The sequence below is a fragment of the Chlorocebus sabaeus genome, chromosome 19 (assembly GCF_047675955.1).
Source record: "Chlorocebus sabaeus isolate Y175 chromosome 19, mChlSab1.0.hap1, whole genome shotgun sequence".
In the NCBI taxonomy this organism is placed as follows: Eukaryota; Metazoa; Chordata; class Mammalia; order Primates; family Cercopithecidae; genus Chlorocebus; species Chlorocebus sabaeus.
The window spans coordinates 30,971,205-30,991,665 of NC_132922.1; the positions used below are offsets into that span (position 1 = coordinate 30,971,205).

The 20,461-nt window shown below is 58.5% G+C and overlaps 1 long non-coding RNA gene across 2 annotated transcripts; it reads right to left on the reverse strand.

Moving 5' to 3' along the window:
- Window positions 1–5,836: 5,836 nt before the first annotated feature.
- LOC119622547 (uncharacterized) lies at window positions 5,837–12,524 on the reverse strand. 2 transcript variants are annotated; one of them, XR_005239142.2, is made up of 4 exons: window positions 8,050–12,524; window positions 7,910–7,958; window positions 7,132–7,416; window positions 5,837–6,638 (listed from the first exon to the last, which is right to left on the reverse strand). It is a non-coding gene; the product is annotated as an uncharacterized lncRNA (long non-coding RNA). The 2 variants fall into 2 exon arrangements; XR_012089537.1 differs by having other exon boundaries at window positions 5,837–7,416.
- Between the last annotated feature and the right edge of the window lie 7,937 nt (window positions 12,525–20,461).

The following is a 20,461-nucleotide window of genomic DNA, read 5'->3' on the forward strand; positions in this document are numbered from 1 at the left end:
GTCTTGGTCTTCTCCCTGGGCAGCAGCTGACCTGGCTGTGGACCCCTGCACCCAGTGCAGCAACCGGGGGTGTGGGAGAGAGTGGCCTGGAGGGTCTGTTCTGAGAAGGGCCCAGAAGCCAGAGATCCCATAACCCAGCCCCACTCAGGGCTCACCCGGGCTCTTGAGCGCTGCATGCTGTGTTATTCGCCAGCCGCTCAGCATTACAATTCAAAGCTGCTGCTGAAACTCGGGCAGATCCCAGCTGCAAAGGGCAGTTCCTTCCTCGAGCTGCAAAATGTGGCCGGAGGGGCTGGCTCAGCCCGGGGTGAGCGTTCACACTGTGGCTGAGTCCAGAGATGAGTAGGTGTGAGGGTGCAGGAAGACCCCCAAGGACCCCCAAAGGCCCCGGAGTCCCATGGGGGAAAGGCTGGAGACAAGGCCCTGGTCCAGCACCAGGCCCTACAGGGCTGTTGGGCGGCAGTGCCAGGGCCAGCTGGGTTTTTGCCTGAGTCCTGGCAGGGGCATCCGTGACATGGTCGTCGGGCAGTGGTCCGGCAGTGGTCATTGGGAACATTTCCTGGGTGTCTCGGGGGGTGTCAAAGAGACCAGATGTGCCCTGAGTCTCTCGTGCCATTGCACAGGAGGACACCAGATCAGGTAAGGAGCTTCAGCCCAGCCTGGCTCAGCTTCTGCATCCTCCCCGGAGAGGGACGCCCCACCTGTGCCCCCAGCTTTTGCTTGGCTGCATGTTGGGCCTTGAGGCCCCAAGCATCCAGGGGCTCTGGGTCTCTTGCCCCAAAGTCCAGGCTCAGTGTCCTTCCAGAGGACGCTCCTCCCCTAAGACCCCATAATGACTCAGGCCAGGACCGTGAGATGCCTTGGCAGCCTGCGAGGGAACAACTGGCTTCTCAGACACAGTACCAGGAGCTGGACCTGGAGGTCTCCACAGGGCGCCTCTGACTGATGTCCCTGTCCCACCTAGATTGCTGTGGCCTTGAAGCGCCCCTCAGGAAGTCTTTGTGTGCCCCCCTTCCTGGACAGAATCTGCCCGTCTGTCCCTGCCCTGCCACAGGGGCCTCTCTGCAGCCCGGGAAGCCCCCCTAGGGATCCTGGACCTCTGAGGGTACAGGTTCCAGAGGGACAAGAAGCTGCCCCATCTGGCTACCCCCACCCACACAGGGTCCCCTGCCAGGCAGGTGGGAACCAGCAGGTGGCTTTGAACCTCAGCAGTGTCCCAAGGTGGCAGGTGCCCTGCCCTTGCACTGGCCTCCAGGCTTTGGCATGCATGGGTTCCACCCTTGACAGCCCCCCACTCTGCACTCTGCACTCAGAAACCAGCTCAGGGCTGCCAGGGGCTTGCAGGAACCTAGAGTGTGCCCAGGGCTATTGTCGACCCCAGCCAGTGTCTGTTGAGCACCTACTGTATATGCATACAGTTGAGGGAGAATGTTGCTCGGCCCCCACATTGCACACTTTTCTGGTCTAGAGAGTTGAACCAGTTTAGGGTCATTGGGGCCCATACACCAGGGCATCGCCACACCCACTGGGCTTTGCCCTTGCTAGCTGCCCCCACCCTGCCCCCAGCTATGCACACTCTCCAGGCCCTGGGCAGCCCTCCTTGCCGGCCTTCTCAGAAGACCTCGCTGACCTCCCCACTGCACTCCACGCCTCCCACAGTGGTCCTCCCTCCTGACCCCCTCGCATCACCGTGCCACCTCGTATCAGCCTCGGGGCCGCCCCCCCCCCCCCCCCGCACTCTCCCAGGGCAGCACACAGAACAGCAGCCGAGGGGACATGGAGTGACTAGGAACATCATGGCCCAGCTCCCAGTGGTCTGCTCTGCCCATCCTGACCCGAAGCCTGGGACGACCCCTCCTCACCGGAAGGCAAAGGAGGGCTGGATCGGCAGAATATGTCACCCAGGGGGCAGCTCCCACACGCTGACTGTACACAGCTCTTAGCTTTTTGAAGAGCAAAATAAATTGTTTTAACAGCAGAGCAGTTACCCTTCTCTGTGCTGCAAGCTGAGGGCCTGGGAGTTCCTGCACCCTGCTAGCTGCCCCCAGCCTGGGCCTGGCCCCAGATATCTGTGGATGCCCATATGCCTGAGGCCAAGTCAGCTTGGAGACCTGGGACCAGCCTGTCCAGCATCCCTGGACTCAGATGCCTCCTCCAGGGAGTGATGAATCTGACCCAGGCCTGGCCTGGGGTCCCCAACACCCTCACAGGGGCCAACCAGACCTGGAGTGCTCCTACCCCCACTCCAATGAGAACACAGGGCAGCCCTGAACCTCCAGCCTCCTTCCCCATCTTCACGTGTCCACTCCCCGCACTGCTGCTGTGCTGGGGGATCTGGGGACATGCGGGGTTTGCAGGGGCCTAGGCATGCCCAGCCAGGCCCAGCCTCAGGGATCACATGGCACAGCCCCACACCCCACGGCCCCTGCTTGGGATGCTCCCTGCAGGTCCCGGGAACCACTGCAAAGTGGGGGCGGGGCCTCAGAGCCCTTCCCCAGAGCTGGGGGCTGGCAGCCACCTTTTGGCTTTGGAGAAGGTGAGCCAGGCCTGTCTACCAGGGACTAATTATTTCTGCAGCAGCCGCTTTGCCTGCCCGGTGCCCCCACTGTCCTCGCCGCAGGCCCCACAGTTTGTTCTGAGTGTGCTTGTGTGTGTGCACGTGTGTGTCTGTGAGCATGCTGCCTTGTGTATGTGTGCTGCACATGTGTAAGTATGCTGTCCAGGTGTGCCTGTGTGTGCTGCCCACACGGGTGTGTGTATGTGAGCATACTGCCCAGGTATGCACATATGTACACGAATGAATGTGCTGCCCATGTGTGCATGCATGTGTGTGAGCATACTTCCCATGTGCATGCATATGTGCATGTGTGTGAGAATGTGTGGCCCACGTGTGCATGCGTATCTCTTTGCTGCCCATGTGCACACGTGTGCGTGTGTGTGAGCGTGCTGCCCATGTGTGCATGTGTGTGAGCATACTTCCCATGTGCATGCATATGTGCATGTGTGTGAGAATGTGTGGCCCACGTGTGCATGCGTATCTCTTTGCTGCCCATGTGCACACGTGTGCATGTGTGTGAGCGAGCTGCCCATGTGTGCCTGTGTGTGTGTGAGCGAGCTGCCCATGTGTGCATGTGTGTGTGTGCTGCCCATGTGTGCATGTGTGTGTGAGCGTGCTGCCCATGTGTGCATGTGTGTGAGTGTGCTGCCCATGTGTGCATGTGTGTGTGCTGCCCATGTGTGCATGTGTGTGTGAGCGTGCTGCCCATGTGTGCATGTGTGTGAGTGTGCTGCCCATGTGTGCATGTGTGTGTGCTGCCCATGTGTGCATGTGTGAGCATGCTACTTATGTGTACATGTGTGTGCTGCCCATGTCGTGCGTGTGTGTGAGTGTGCTGCCCATATGCACATCTGTGTGTGAGCGTGCTGCCCATGTGAGCATGTGTGTGTGTGAGAGAGCATGCTGCCATATGGGCATGTATGTCTGCCTGCTGTGCCATGGTGTGTGCCCTCCTGGGCTCACCTGTTCCTTCATCTCCAAGATGCCTTCTGGTCCCTGGCTCTCCCCCATGCCCAGTTCCTTCCTCTTCCCCACCCAGGGTCCCCACCCCGCTCCTCAGTCCAGCCTGTGCCAATGGGGAAATCAGGGACCAGGGTGTGCACCTCTCCTGGCCTGGCTGTGTGACTGGGAGCTGAAGAGCCCTCTCTGGGCCCACTGCCACTGCACTGTCTCCCAAGTGAGGTCACTTGTGCACCTGACACAGGCTGAGCTCAGCAATTGTGTCCCTGCTGCTGCAGCCCTGGAAGGGGCCCTGAAGATAGGCCCAGGGTCAGAGGCAGGCTCTAGGCTGGACAGCTGCCCACACCACAGGGTGGGCCCAGCACCCATGCCAGACCAAGAGCCATCAAAGCGAGCCACGGAGTGACAGGTGAGAAGAGAACGCCCCAGGTTTGGAAGGTTTGGGTCCCCTCAGCCCCTGCCCCACAAACGAAAACCATCCCTGGGCCTGACCGCCACTCAGCTCCTGTGCCCAGCCGGCGCTGCGGCCTCGGTGAAGACAGGAAATCCATACCAGGCTGAGGGACGCTTCCAGCGAGGTCAGGCCCACTGGTGGGAGAGGCCAGTGGGGGCGGCGGGGTGGCAGGCCCAACTGCCTCCCCTCGCCGGGTCCCAGGCTTAAATCAGGCAGAGATGTCCAGGCCAGCTCCCATCCGGCCTTCTGAGTACACCAAGCCGGGCCGCCGCAGGGCCAGGTCCCTCCAGGCTCTGTCCAGCTTTGCCAGGTCTCCAGCACACAAACCCTGAGCCTGGGGCCCAGCTGGAGCCCTGGCAGCCCAGTTCCTTGCACGTGGGCAGCGGGGATGCAGGTTCCACTCCACATCCCAGGAGCCAGCACAGGGGCCAGGATATGAGAGCCCTTGCTAACCAGGATGGAGCCGCCCAGCAGAGATGGAGACTCACCCTCAGGCCCCTCCCTGCAGCCTCTTCCCCCTCCCCCATCTGCCCTAGGCGCTGCTGGAGCTTCAAAGGCCCCTGCTGGGGTTCCACTTCACCGCCTCAGGGCACAGCTCATCTCCCGCCCAGGAGCTGTCGCCCTGGATACCACCTGCACCCACAGCAGCTCAGAGAGGCTTCCTCTGGGTCTTCCAGACTCCCTGGCCAGGCAGGCAACTGGTGAAATCAGCACCCCCTCTCCCCAGGAGACCAGCTGACCAGCTCAGGGGCACATGTGGATAAATAAATGAATGAATAAACAAAAGAACAAATGCTCCAGGACTCCCCACAGAGCTAGGGTTGCCCCAGGTGACTGCAGGAGGAGGAGCTTCCAGGCCCTGAGGATAGGGAGCCCAGTCTACAGGGCCCTGGACTCAGCTTTGTTCGGGGTTCCTATCAGTGCCCAGGATCAGCTACAGGACAGAGATGTCCATTGTGGGCTCGGGTGCCCGAGGCCTGGCGCCAATTTCCCTGCTGCACGCAGCTGGGCAGTGTGTGCCATATGGGTCTGCTGGAGAGGTGGAGGCAGAGGGAGTGGAGGTTCCTGCCACTCCTTCCCAAGTTGCTCCCATCTGCCCCTGACTGCCTGGCAGGCAGGCCCTTTCTGGTGTGGCACCACCATGTGGCTGGTCCTGGCTGGTGGGGCACGACACACCTAGGTTCCCGCAAGGCCTGCAGGCTCCCTGTCTCCCTCTGTCTGGGATCCAGCAGCATCTGAGGGAGTGGTTGGGTCATCAAATGACTTACAACAGGGCCTCAGCCACCCACCCTGTGGGGGTTTGCCAGACCTCTGGCCTGGGTGTCCAGACATGTAGCGCTGTCCTCTGGCACTGGCCAGGGTGGCCTCTGTCCCCATTTCTCTCCTCCAAGAGGTGGCTCTGCTGCCCAGCCAGCCCTTCCTGCTGCCCCCTCCCTCCTCCAGGTCAGACACCAAGCCATTCCCCAGGCCTGACTAAGGAGTGGTGCGGACTGCCCCCTGCACCTGCCTGGTGACCAGTTCCCACTGTGCATTCCCCCAGCCCAATCGAGCCTGGCACACCCTGGGTGCTCCCTAAATAGCCATGGAGGATATCACAGTCACCCCCCATTTTATTCAGGGGTCACCAGCTCCCTGCCCTTAAGGCCAGGCTTTCCCTGAGCCCTAAACCTTATCTGGAGGGATGGGGGCCACGCCTGCAATGCCATGTTTTCATTAGCAAGAGATGAATAATTAATGCCACAGCCCCTTTGAGAACTGTTTTGGTTTTTATTTTAAACATTTTTTTCTATGTATAGAAACAGCACTTCCGTTAGGCACCAAATTTATTTTTTAATAAACGTGGCAGTTATTTATTCAATCCCTGGTGCTCCCTGGAGTAGCTGGCACAAGGGTGAAGAGAACTTGCCAGGGCTCCCTTGGCAGTCTCCCCCATGTGCCGGCCCAGCCCCTGCTGTGCATGGCCAGGGTGGAGGACAGAGGGCAGAGGGCAGAGGGCAGAGGTCAGTGAGCGAGGCTCAGCCAGAGGTCAGAGCTGCAGTGCAGTTGCACAGTGGCGAAGCCCTGTGGCACACTGGGACGCTGCCTGGGTCCTCAAGCTTCCCAGCCTGGAATGGGGTGACGGTGCAGGAGGCCCCAGGTCTGTCCATGCTGCCCAGGTATTCTAGGCAGAGGCTGGGAGCTCCCCTCAGAGAGATGCCAGGAGGCACAGAGAACCCAGCAGGGCCACACATCCCAGGAAGGCAGACTGAGCCAGCCATGAAGTACAAGGCCAAGCTCCGCACCACCCACCAGGCCCACCTCTCTTTGTGCACAGAGCCTGGGACCTGAACTGAGGCCCAGATAATTCATGGGCTCCGTAATTCTCCAGGTCGAGAGGCAGCCAGTCTTGATTTCTTGGCTCTTCAAGTCCACCCACAAATTTCATTACTTGGTGCTTTCTCAGAAATTAAGTCAGAAACAATTTTATCTTTAAATTACAAGTCGAGAAGACTTTGCACAGCAGAAGACAAACAGTATGTTGACACTCTCCAAATGCACCTTCCCTGGCCAACTGAAATGGCACCTGAGCCCTCTGGCCCATCCACAGCCAGGGCCCAGGGAGTGGACATCCCGGCTCCATGCCCATCTGCCACTGCTCAGCTGCATCTGCCTGGCTTGGACACAACGCTAAACAAAAGAATTAGGATGTAGACATTTCTCTTTGCAAAGAGTCATCATTAATTTTTTAAAGTGTGCAATATTGTTCTCAACAAAACACAGGAAAAATGAGTTGTCTGTTCCTAATAAATATTTTCTAGATTAGGTATTTGTAATGCTATCAATTATTTATCTCCATATATGGAGTAGGCATAATTTGTAATAAAATGCAGAAAGGGTTTTAATTTTTTCACACAATATATGAAATTGAGTTTCTGACTAATACAGGAATCAATTGACTCTAATCCCTTCCTGTCACAGCATACGGTATTGTTTTAGGTATAAATCTCTTATTTTATAGATGTTTTCCAAAAATTAATCTACGATGTTTAAGGATCGGTGTAAATCTCTGTAATGGGGCTTTCTGGTGGGTGCGCATTTATAAGGCCTATCGTTTGCACACGTAGCCCCCGAATCATCAGCTGCACACGCCAAATCACACCAGGGCTCCATAAACACTTACACATGCTCATCATTCACAAAATCGATGCTGCTTTGGCTCTAACGAGGTGGTGTACGACCCAGGAGAAGCCATGTCTACTCCACCCTGCAGGCCTGGAGTTCCGTGCGGCTCTGGACGGCTCCAGGCTCAGGGCTTGGCCACTGACATGCAGAGGCACAGCCAGGCTTTGGTGCAGCTGAAGGAGCAGGTCTGGCCCCGGTTGCACAGCCCAGAGTCTTGGGGAGGGAGGCAGAGCAGGGTCATCGTGCTGAAACATGAGCAAGGCCTGGGTTGGCCAGCATGTGTCTAGCCAGGGCCATCGAGAGAATGCAAGGTAAGCAAGAGAGCTGAGGCCCAGCCAGCCCTTCCTGCTGCCCCTCGCTCCTCCAGGTCAGTCCCCAACCCATTCCCCAGGCCTGACTGTGGAAGGGTGCGGACTGGCCCCCTGTGCCTCCTGGTGACCAGTGTCCACTGTGTACTCTCCCAGGCCAGCCAAACCTGGCACACACTGGGTATTCCCTAAATAGCCATGGAGGGTATTGTGGCATGGAGAGCTGTCGATTCCAGAAACCTCCTGGACATAGGGCGGGGAGCTCATCTGCAGAAGCTGCCTGAATCCAGTAGCCATGTCCTGGACACTGGGGATAGGTGCCTGGGAGTAGGGGGGATGGAGCTTTGTCTCAAGGGGATGTGACATCAGGTGGTGACTACCCCAGGCCTGGCTCAACCAAGCCAGGTAGGCTTCCTGGAGGAGGTGGTACAGTGTAGACTGGAGCACCCATTCATGCCACCAACTCACCATGTGACCCCAGTGAGTCTTCCCCTGCTTGGGGCCTCAATTTCTCCACCTGGAATCAAAGAACACAGGTTTGAGTCCTCATGAAGTTGTGGATCAGCCACAGGACTAAGCAGAGCACTTTCATATCAGAGCCAGCTCACCTGCAAAGTAGGACTGACAGTTCTTCACGGGGCAGCAGGTAAGGCTGAAGGCTAGCCCTCTCTCCTGGAGACAGACCTGCTCCAGGCAGCAGGGGAAAGCTCTGATCCTGGCTGGGCCAATCACAATACCTCATTCTCTTGGCCACAGTGATTGGACAGAGGGAATGTCATGTGACCTGAGTCAGGCCAATCAAGGTGCTTCCCTGGACTTTTTCCAAGCCAAAGCAGGAAGTGGAGTCCCTTCCTCTCTGGAAAGGCTTTGGAGGTACAAGCCTGTCCATAATCCCTGTGGCCCCAAGGCCATCTTGGAAGCCCATGGGGTGGTCCCCAGCCTCTGCCCCTCCTGGGCTGAGGAGTCCTCAGTTGGCCCCTTGTGCAGCCCACAGCACTGAGCAGGGCGCTAGTCCTGAAACACCTCCCTGGGCTGTGGGGGACTCGCACCAGAACCTGGGTGCTCTCAGGCCCATGCGAGGGCGTGCGTATGGAACTAATGTCAATGTTCTCATACCTCAGCGTTACCTTTTTTACTGGGTGATGAGGTGGAGGAGGTGCGGATTCCTGGGGCTTGACTTAATCCGAATGCTGACTGAGATGTCTCTTACAGAGTCTGCAGTGCTAGGGAGCAGCAAGTATCATTTCATGGCAAATGCTTGATAATTGGAGAACCAGAGATTAAAGTGTGTTTTTGAAAACTGAGAAGCGAGCCCTCAGAATTAAAAGCAGGACATCCACTTTACCACCCACCGCCGCAGAACATAGAAAGCCAAAGCGCCATGCCGCAGAAAGGTATAAAACAGAGGGGTGAAATAGGCCAGTCACAAAAGGACAAATACTGAATGATCCCACTTAGACACACTGTAGTCAAATCCATGGAGACAGAAAGTAGACAGTGGTTGCCAGGGACTGGGGAGGGTGGGGTCTGTTATTTAATGGGTACAGAGTTTCAGTTTGGGAAGATGAAAAAGTTCTGTGGATGGAGGGGGTGATGGTTGCACAACAAGGAGAGTGTACCTAATGCCACTGAACTGCTCACTTAGAAATGATTCGAGTGGCCAATTTCATGTCATGGATATTTTACCATAATTAGAGAAAAAAAGAATATCCCCCAAAAAATATTAGAAGTCTATATGCCATTCAATTTTTTAAAATCTAGAAAAAGAATTGTCTTTGTTTCACCCAAGGTTTACTATGCAGGATCACATACTGAGTGAACGTCTTGAATATACAATCTTTAACTCAATAAATGGATCGTTTTAGTTAAAAGAAAAAACAAAACATGAGGGAAAGAAAATGAGTGTAAAATGGGACACATAAAACCGGACGACCAAAGCAAGACCGGGCATATGTCGTGCTGTGATGAAAAGGTTTCAAGTCGCCCTTCTAGAAGGAAGGTGCCCTGGGACGGGTCAAAGCAATGAAATGCTGTCTGCAGCTTCACTGGAGCCGGGAAGGAGCTCCAGGCAGAGCTGCCGGGGAGGGAGGCGCAAGGACAAGCATGCACTTACAATGCTGAGTGGCCTTTCCACCGTGGAGCTTGCACTGGGCTCTGGGACACAGAGGCTAATGGGACAGATGGGACATTTTCAGGAGGACAGAGATAGGAGGCAAGAAGCTAGAGTCACAGAGGAAAATGCTGACGTCAGAGAGGTCCTGATAGATGGCCCCGCCGGGAGGGGATGGCTTCTCTCCCAGGGCGAGCAGCCCCCAGACCCACCCAAGAGTCAGGGCCTGTGGACGTGGCGAGGGTGGACTACCCCCCTGCAGTCTGGGCACACCCAGGGGTCATGGGCAGCTGGGGAGCCCAAGGAACCTGGGAGGAATGGGCCCCCCCAGTGTATCATGTCTGGTGGAAGAGGGTTACATATTTTTGGCACACATTCTTTTACTTTTAAAGTTTCTCCAAATAAAAATTATAATAAAAAGATGAAAGAACCAGAAACCATGTGAAGGCAGGCCAGATAGCAACCAGGAGAGACCGGGGTCCAGCTGGTAACAGGCAGCAGGGGTTGAGGGGACATGGGGTTCCCCTGCAGACGGGGAGACTGGGCTGTCACACCTGCTGGGTGCACTGCCATCCACCCTGCTGTGGGCCTTCCCGGCAGGAGCAGTATTAACTATGCTTTTTTTTCTCTGTATTTCTGATGCTGTGACATCTTGGGGCCTATTTACCTAGAGGGAGGTGGGGGGAAAAGCAGAGAGGCCGGCTTGACCTAGGCCTGGAGTCACAGAGCAGCATCTGAGAAGCCATGTGGGCCAACTCCTGGAGCAGCACCAAGACCCAAAGCCCAGAGCCTGACGCTGGCCTCACTGTGCTTATCAGTGCCTTGGGGGCTCTGCTCCTGGGCATTGGCTGGGCACTGTCCTGCTCATTGCAGCCAGGCCCACCCACAGATACTTGTGGCATCTGGTCCCTGGCCTCTGTCCCTCCTGGGCTTAGGGGTCTTCGGTTGGCCCCTTGTGCAGCCTGCAGCACTTAGCAGGACACCAGGCAGGTCCCTATAGGCTGACAAGCCGCCTCAGATGCTCCTGCAGCCTGGGCAGCGGGTGCCCACTGCACTAGGAGGGAGATTCCGCATGCCCAGGGCACAAGATGGGATTCAAATCCCTGACTCAGTTTCCAAATCTCTTGCCCTGTGGGCTCCCTGCTTCCTTGGGAGGCTCTCCATTTGAATTCTGGAAGGGCCTGAGCCCCAGCACACCACAGGGCCCCATCCAGCCTTCCTGCCCCGCCCCACTGTGTATGTGCCCGGGAGTGGGCGTGTGTGCGCATAGGTGTGCGTCCATGCACACGTTAGCATGTGTGTGCCCATGTGCATGTGCCCAAATGTATTAATGTCCAAACTATGGTAGCTGTCCCCAAAATGGGCATCCAAGAATTCTGTCCCTTATCCTCTCATGGCATTACGTGATGGGGCTATGTTCTGAGAAATGCATTGTTTGGCAATTTCATTTTTGTGCAAACATCATAGAGTAACTTACACAAGCCTAGATGGCAGAGCCCACTACACACCTAGGCTGTTTGGTTTGGCCTTTCGCTCCTAGGTTACACACCTGTGCAGCGTGTTACTGTATTGGACACCGTACGGGATCATAACACAGTGGTATTGTGTATCTAAACATAGAAAAGGTATAGTAAAAATACAGTATTCTGATCATATGGAACCACCATTATATAAGCGGCCCATGGTTGACTGAAATGTCATTAGGGTATATGACTGTATTTGGAATATCATGGGAACAATTTTTTTTTTTGAGACTGAGTCTCGCTCTGTTGTCCAGGATGGAGTACAGTGGCACAATCTCCGCTCACTGCAACCTCCACTTCCCGGGTTCAAGTGATTCTTTTGCCTCAACTTCCTGAGTAGTTGGGATTACAGGCACCTGCCACCATGCCCAGCTAATTTTTGTATTTTTAGTAGAGATGGGGTTTCACCATGTTGGCCAGGCTGGTCTCGAACATCTGACCTCAGGCGATCCACCTGCCTCAGCCTCCCAAAGTGCTGGGATCACAGGCGTAAGCCACCGCGCCTGGCTGGGAACAAATTTTTTTGTTTTGTTTGGTTTTGTTTTTGAGACGGAGTCTCGCTCTATCGCCCAGGCTGGAGTGCAGTGGCCGGATCTCAGCTCACTGCAAGCTCCGCCTCCCGGGTTTACACCATTCTCCTGCCTCAGCCTCCCGAGTAGCTGGGACTACAGGCACCCACCACCTCGCCTGGTTAGTTTTTTGTAATTTTTTTAGTAGAGACGGGGTTTCACCGGGTTAGCCAGGATGGTCTCCATCTCCTGACCTCGTGATCCGCCCGTCTCGGCCTCCCAAAGTGCTGGGATTACAAGCTTGAGCCACCGCGCCCAGCCGGGAACAAATTTTTTAATGGGCAGCAGCTGAGGCAGCCCACCAGCACTGGGTAAGTCACCGATGCCTAGGGCAGGCTGCAGGAAGACAGGGGCCAGGCAAGGGCCCTGCCCCAGCCATCTACCACCTCCAAGTCCACGCTTGGGGCATGCAGGCAGAGGAAGCAGTTCCCAGAGGTGTGGGTTCTATCACTAGAGGGGGTGGCCTCCAGGGCTGCAAGCCTCCCCCAGGGCTGCAAGCTGATGGAGGAGCTCCTGGCCCAGACCCTGGCCTTTGAGGATGGCAGCCCTGTCCCCCAGGGAAGCAGGGTCTCAGGCCACCAGACCAGCTACTCACCTGCTGGGATAGTGACACAGGATGGGCAGAAGCCTGGAGGAGTGGAAAGGCATCATGTCCCACTTACTGAGGGAAACTGAGGCTCAGGGCTTGCAGGCCTAGGCCTAGGCCAGGGAGCCAGGACTTGCTGGGTCTGGCTTCAGTAGGGCCTGTGTGACCTCAGAGGGAACCCCTGAATTCCGAGAGACCCCAGGGCAGGCGTTTTGGAAATGCTGCTCCCCCTAGTGTGGGGATGCGGCTGAAGATGGATCTGAGGATGGGACATTGCATCGGGCCCTGGCAGGGCCCTCAGCTGGACCACTCCCCTCCCCTCCCTGCCCCTGCCATGATCCCCCCGCCCCAGACAGCCACCCTGTGCAGGGGGAGCACGCCATCTTTGGCTTCACTTCCTTTCCTGCCTTTTCCCACCCACTTGTGGATGAAGAGCGAGGCCTGCCCACATCTCCTGGGCTCACCAAGTGGCAGAGTGGCTGCTAGTTAATGGAACCCTCTGTGACAGGCGGAGCACCTGCCCAGGGCGGGGAGGGTCAGAGGAGATCAGCAGCCCTCGCAGGAGGCATCCCAGGCGGAGGCCACAACATCAGCAAAGGCCTGGAGGCTGGACCCAGTGCAGCACCAGGTTCTGGGCCTGGAGCAGGCTCCTGAGCCTGCAGGGTCAGGTCAGGGCCCAGGGAGGAGCGGCTGCCAGAGAGAAACTGAGGCAGAGAGGACAAAACAGCCTCGAGTCACACAGCTGCTCCGTGGAGGGATGGGATTTGCACCCAGCTCCCTTGAGGCCTGGTTCCACAGCCATCGGTGGACTCTCAGGGAGACCTAGACCCGGCACTGTACCCTCAGGCCCCAGCCCCGTGTGGTGCCTATGCCACCACCTCACCGGTGTAAGAGCTCAGGGATCCTGCTGTGGCCACCGCCACGCTCCTCCTATCTCAGGAATCAAAGATCGAGGCAATCCTGATTCCAGCTGATGGGATGCCACTTCAGGCCTCCAGCCATGCGCCCAGGGTCTGGGCCCCACATGCCTCAATTTACTCTCTCCTCCTTGTCTGGAGTCTGTGGACACGCCCTGGTGGCCAGCCTGCTGGGCAGGGTGGAGGCAGGTCCTGCATCCGCCTTCCTCGTCAGGGGCCAGGATCCACCGCCAGCCTTGCCCTTGAATTCCACCCTCCCACTTCCTATGGGGCTGCCACGCTGGCAGTGACCTCCCCCAGGACTGCGATGCCCTCCAGCACCAAGGTGATGCACCAGACAGCATCCTATTCCCTGAAGACACAGGGCCATGACTGTAGGTGAAATGGAATCCTTCCCCTGCCTCCTACGAGTTGTGCCCTTTTCTTTGAAAATTGCCCTGCGTGTGGCTTGCCTCCCTTTCTGCCTTTCTTCCAAATCTCGGGAGCAGGGCCGAGTCCACACTGGTTTAGGAGACCTCAAGGAGCTGTTCTGTGCCCTGGGTAGCAAATGTTTCTTTCCAAGAAAATCTTTCTAACAGTCCTCGAGGCACTTTGAGGGTTCAGCATCCAGGGAGACCAGCCCCGAGCAAGGTGGGGAAGTCACAGAGGACACCGTGCTCCCACGCCTGACGCCACCCAAGTCCACAGGTGACACGAATCCACAGCACAGAGTCAGAGTACGGGGGTGGCAGCAGAGCGACTAGGCGGCCGTGCCCCATGCCGGCATGGGGCTGTGGGCAGTCACCTTGGCGGGTCCTCACAGCAACCCCATGACAGAGACCTGCAGGTGGGAATCTGAGCGGTGGAAGGAGCAGTGTGGGGCTCAAACCCACCTGGGCTAATGGAGGACACCCTGCACCCAAGGGAGGGTCCTACAGGCAAAGTCCCTGTTCCGGAACCACAGGCCCATCCTACCCAAAGTCGAGAGGTGCTCCAGATCTCTGGGGATGGGGTGCCAGGAGATCCAGGCAAAGGTTCGGATTCCCCCAGGGACCAGTGCTTGCTCTGGAGACCCCCCTCATAGCTCCTGCCCGCCTCAGGCTAGAGCTGGCTCCCTGAGTGACAGCAATTAGGACCACGGCTGGCAGAGCAGCCCACACCCCCAAAGCACCTGACGTGGCAGCAGCTCCCTGGGGGCCGTCGCGCTCCGGCTGTGGCTGAGGCGCTTGGAATCGGTTTCTTTCTGCTGTAAAAATGGAAACATCCCCTATGTGAGAAACAAGCTGGCGAGGAGAACGCCGCTGCCAAATCACACCCGCGGCAGGGCGCGCGGCGGCCAGGGGCCCCCAGGCCTGCTAGGCAAGAAGGGCTTCGTGCACGGGGGTGGGGAGCCAGGAACCCGGGGGTGCAGGGGCGAGGTGCAGACCCCCCCAGCCAGACAACCCTGCTGGAACATAGGGTGGGCCCTCCCTGCCTTGAACCTCTCTTTTCCAAAAACAGCAACGGTACCGGCTGCATCCGGCTTCCCGCACCCGCCCAGAGATGCTGGAATAGCTGTGAGGGAGGTGGGCGAGCCGCACAGTGCAGGGGGGCTATCCGAGTTAGAAAGAGCAGCTCCCCTCCCTGGGACACTTGGGGGAAAAACAGCAAGGTTGGGTGTGGGGTCTGTGACAGTGTCTGGGCAGCAGAGAGGGTCCCCAAACACACTGCATGTGCCAGGCCTCCCCGGGGGCCTTCAGAACCACACGTGCCAGCCAAGTGCATGCAGGACCTCGACTGTGGGTCCCCCAGGCATACCAGGCTGGCACGACCCCGATCATCCCACCTGGGCACCGCAGCCACTGATGAGAGTCACCCTGCTTTCCTGGCTGGGACCTTCTTCCCCAGCCCTCCCTGGGCACTGCTCAGCTGCAGGCTCTGCACCTTGGGGCTGAAATCCTCACGTAACTGTAAACCAGCCCGCCACACACCCACAGGCGTGAGGGCATGTGTTGAATGTGTGAAACGCCCCCGCCCACTGAGCTGTTCTCATCTTCAGGTTTTCAAGGACACGGCACAGCACCCACATGCTGTGGCCAATGGCGGACTTTGGCGGGCGGAGGCCAGGATCCAGAATTGGCAAAGCAGGGGTGGGAGCTAAGGGTGCGGTGCCACCTCCACATGCCTTTCCCCATGAGGCTACCGGCTACCACGGGGCATGAAGAGGGCCAGGCTCACCAGGGCCAGGAATGGTAAGGGGTGTCCTCCAGCCCTGGAGCCCATGCCCAGTTCCCAGGCTGGTAATGATGGATCCATCAACACTGTGTGTCCAAAGACCGCACTCTGATGGCCCCAGCCTCCTTGGCTGTCACCGCATATGAGGAGCCAGGGACTCCTGGCCTGAAAACTGCCTCTGGGCCTGGCCAGCCCTTCCAGCCCACTCTGCTATTAAAACGGATTCCTAGGGAGGCAAAGCCGTGTGGGTGTAAAATCTGGACTGCCAGTACACTCACACACACATTACCACACTCAGCCATGTGCATATCCATGGCAGTCAGCAATGCTGACACACACACGTGTGCCCACACATACATGCTCATCAAACATGCACTCACACACTCATATGCACACATGCACATACACATAACATGCATGTCCACACACACATACTCACGTACACACACTCTTGCATGCTCACCCACGTGCAAGGGGTGAGCATGAGCATGAGGGGAGAAGTCCCCTCCCCATACAAAATCATCCCCCCTAAGATTCCAAAGGCCTGGATAACACCTCGCTCTTAGAAGCTTCATGGAGCAGGCCAGGCCCAGCACCCAGATGGGCGGGGGCCAAGCATGGCAGGGCTGGGCAGGCTGGCCCAGCACCAGCCTAGGAAGCCTCCTCTCCAAAGCCCCCGCCCGTGCCCCTCTGGCCCTGGGCTAGCAAGGCGGGGTCAAGGTTGATTGCTGGGGCTCGGGCGCCAGGAGTGAGACAGAAGGGCAGTGCTGTGTGGGCCTCCCCAGGGACACAGCATGACGTGGCAGCTGCACATGGAGCCCCCTCTTGGGCAGCTCTGCAGGCCTCCAGGCCACCAAAGCAGCTAGCACAGTGGTGCTGGCAAGAGGGCAAGAGAGCAGCACATTCCAGCCACAGTCCACGTCTCCTGGGGAGGTGCGGTAAGAGCCCTGTGGGGGTGGGGATGGGCGCTCAGGCTATGTTTGCAGAGAGACTGTTAACAGAAGGGAACAAGATGGGGCTGCAGGTCATTCCCTCCCCGTGACAATGAGAGAGCTGCAGCCACAGTCCCTGTGGCCCCCTGTGCCTTCAGCACCCAGCCTGCTGCGACTTTGAGAATGACGGCCGCTGAGGGTTCATCGGTGCCAGGCCCTGTCCCAGGAGGCATGGACTTGCTGGAGCTCAGCTGGTCAACTTCCAGGAGGCCCTGACCACCGCCAAGGCCCAGCCCTGAGGGTCTCCTCAGCCAGGGGCACCCGACCCCTTGGGAAAGGAAGGACTAGGCAGCTCCCACACCCTCCCCACCCCAGGACCAGCCTGTAGAGAAGAGCAGCTGTGTTTTCAGCTAGAGCCATGGGCACGAGGGGTCCAAGGAATGGGCTGTCCGGACAAGCCACCTCCAGTGTCCACAGCTCAGCCTGAGGCAGCTCATTCCCACCCCAGCCCCCGCCCAGGCCTGAGCCCACCGGCTGTTGGCCAGGCCCAAATGGCAGAGATTGATGAGTGCCCAGCACACAAGCCTTGTTTACCAGGCCGTACTGTGTCTGCTCAGCATCAGGGTCTCCCACTGAAGCCCTCCCACACCCTCACATCCTTCCCTGCACCCTGTGCCCTGAACCTGCCATGCACAGCCCTGGCCACCCCAGCACATGGGGTCCAGTCTAAAGCAGTTGCCCATGGGGGCTGCCCCACCCCCAGGCTGAAGCCCAGGCCCACACCACAGCTGAGGTGAGCAGGATCTTCCACCAGGAAGCCCCAGCCTTCCAGAAGGGAGGTCTTGGAGCTCCAGGACAGCACCCCAGGACTACCGGCACTCACAAAGCAGCAAGGGGGAGGAGCCCGCTGGGTTCCCAAGGGCTGTGAAAGGATAAAGAGGTGACCCAATTGTGGGGCAGGGGAAGTTTGGCTGGCATGGCCACCTCAGGCCCTGCAGGCTGCCCTCATCACCTGGGGAACCCAGGCCCCCAAGTGTGGGCCAAGGGGCAAGGGGGAATGTGGCCATGATGGTGCTCACCACGATGGTCCCAGGTGCCCACCGCTGCAGGGACAGAGGAAGTGAACATGGACATGGGACTCGGCCAGCTGGGGTCCCCATGGCAGTGTGGGGCAGCCTGGGGGCCAGGCCTGTCTTCAACTCCTGGTTGTCAGGGGACGTCAGGGCCTATCGGGCTGTGGGGAGAGCCTGGCCTGGGGCTGGGGATGGCAGAGCTCTGAGTGTAGGAGCTGCTGCCCAATCCAGCAAGCCGGACCACCGACAGCAGGTGGAGGTCCCTGCAGGGAGCGTGGCAGGAAGGGGTGTGCAGACAGGTGAACCCCCGCAGGGAGCGTGGCAGGAAGGGGTGTGCAGACAGGTGAACTCCCGCAGGGAGCGCGGCAGGAAGGGGTATACAGACAGGTGCACCCCCACAGGGAGCGCGGCAGGAAGGGGTGTGCAGACAGGTGAACCCCCACAGGGAGCGTGGCAGGAAGGGGTGTGCAGACAGGTGAACCCCCACAGGGAGCGTGGCAGGAAGGGGTGTGCAGACAGGTGAACCCCCACAGGGAGCGCGGCAGGAAGGGGTGTGCAGACAGGTGCACTCCCGCAGGGAGCGCAGCAGGAAGGTGTTTGCAGACAGGTGCTCCTCTGCAGCTAAGACTGACTTCCCCGCTTGCCCTGGAGCCTGGCAGGGCTCTGGAGACCAGGATCCACCACACAGTCCTGGGCCACGTCTACTTTGCGGGAGTAAGTGAAGTTTAGAGTTCTTCATGCCAGTCAGTGGCACAGTCAGGGCAGGGTGGGGCCCATCCTGCCAACCCTGGCTGCAGACACCCAGAGCTCAGAGCCAGGAGTGGCTGGGGCTTGGGGTCTTGAGTGTGAAGATGCGGCCGGCCCAGCAGAGCCTCAGCTCGTGCCTGGCATCGTCCTGGGCCCCGGCCTCGGTGCTCGGTGGACGGCTCCTTCCTAGTGCCAGGTCCACTTGCAGCTCCTGGGAGCTGCCCTGGGAGCCCAGCCCTGGGTGCCCCGGCTCTCCCAGCTCAGTGTTTCTCGATGATCAATCAGGGTATCACCAGGAAGGGTTGGGGCTGCCACCTCCCTGGACCACCCAGACCGAAAACTGGGAGGGGCTGCCACAGGCCAGCTGGGTAGGTGGTCCACAGGGGCCCTGTCTCACCCTGGGTCAGGTCTGCAGCCTTTGTTTATTCTGGGGTGGGGTGGGGGCTTTGCTGCTTCACTGCACCCCACATCAGCCCTGCTGGGAGGGCTGCCACATGCAGGGAGACGCGGAGGAGCAGGCACACCCTGCTCCACCAGCCAGACCCAAAGCTTCCTAGTGGGGACCAGTCTGGAGCTTGAAATCCCAGCCATCACTCAAGGGGTTTCACTTGTGCCAACACCTTTCTTTTGGAGGGAGTGTGTTGGGGGTGTCCAGTGACAGGGTTAATCCCCACAGTCCAAGAGGCCAGTGATGTCATGGGCTCCTGGGGCCCATGACACTGAGACCAGGTCCAGCACGAAATTCACCTGCCCTTCCTTCAGTGCCTTCTAACGCCACCCAGCCACCACAGCCAGGCTGGAAGGAGACCACACCCCAGCCACTTAAGAGCCACTTTGGACAGCCCACCTAGGAGCTTAAGTCCCAGTGGGACATGCCCACCCAGGCTGCCTCAGTTGCCCATGGGACCTCCAACCACAGCCACAGGCTCCAGCCACAGGAATGAGGTATGATCACCCTGCCCAACTCAGTCCGCTTGGGCCATCCAGTTGGCCGCAGAGCAGAAGGACAGTGATCAAACCACAGAACAGAGTATGTGGACAGGTGGGCGGGGCACTGCAGAGTGGCAGGTGGATCTGGAGGGTGTCTGGGAATCCACACACACCAAGGCTGGACCTCACAAGAGGAGGGGCAGGCATGCTCCATTCTGAAATCTGAATCGTCCCTGGCCAGCCTGTGGCTGCTCTCACCTTTCCTTTGCTGCAGTGTGTGTCAAATGCATGAATGAATGAATGAATGAGTCCCTGCCACCAGCCCCCACAGGGTTACATCAAAGCCACTGAGGCTCAGCCGGGACAGGACTGGCCAGTATCACACCCAGACTTCTGCACACAGGGCCTCTTTGTCAGAGGCTGGGCTGGAGCTCGACCCCAGGGCCACCTGGCTCACCTCATCTGTCCCCATAGCCACCTTTCAGTCCCCACCATGGCCACCACCCCCTTGTCCCCCACCTTTGTCCCCACAGCCATCCTGCCCACGGAATTGATCGCTTGATTAAGTTCAGCATTTAAGTGCCCAGGGAGAAAAATCAATTCGCTTGGTTCCACTTTAATCCATCAGTTCCATTTCTGATAAATGTCCCGGTGTGGAGTCACCATGTAGCCACAGTGCCCTGCAGAGATTAGCTGCTAGATCAGGGCAGCCAGGGTGAGCGTCTGGTGGGCTAGGGCAGGCCTGGACCCTCAACTGGCCATGCCTCCCCACCCCCCTTCCCACACTTTCCCTGGTGGTAGATGTGGGTACAGAGGTCAGAGCCCAGCTCTGGCCCCACCTGCCAGGGCCTGGACGAGCCCATCTCCCAAGCCATGAGCTGGTGACATTGTGGGGCTTGGATTAAACGGGATCTGTGGCTGCCAGGCTGGGCCCCTCAGGAACGAGCTGGCACTGGAGGACGAGTGGATTAGACGCGAGGTCAATATTTGTGGAATTGAATTGAATCTGTCACTTGGGGCGTGTATGTTCCAGGTAATTTTGCGGTTTCTGCCTCTGGCAGGAAAACCCAACACAATGACAGCCCCTCACAGGCCACAGTCAGCCTGGCCCCAGGAGAGAGACCCGTGGAGCCCTGTGTCTCAGCAGGCAAGGTAGGGGGACGGGGCAGGGGCAGGGAGGACCCCCAGTGCTGGCCAGGGGATGAGTCTGCAGTGGTTGCTGGCTAAGGAGGGTCTGCCCTGGCCCCTGGGGCATGGAGACCCCACAGCCTGGCCCCACTCCCAGGCTCCCGGGACCTCCTGACCCTTTAGGAGACCAGGGATGCTGGGCCTGACCTCTCTGCAGCTGGTGTCACTGCAGGGCCACACTGCACTGTGTTGGCTGCTGTCCACGGTGGGCAGGTAGAGGGATGTGGATGGTGGGGGCCAGGGGAAGGGCAG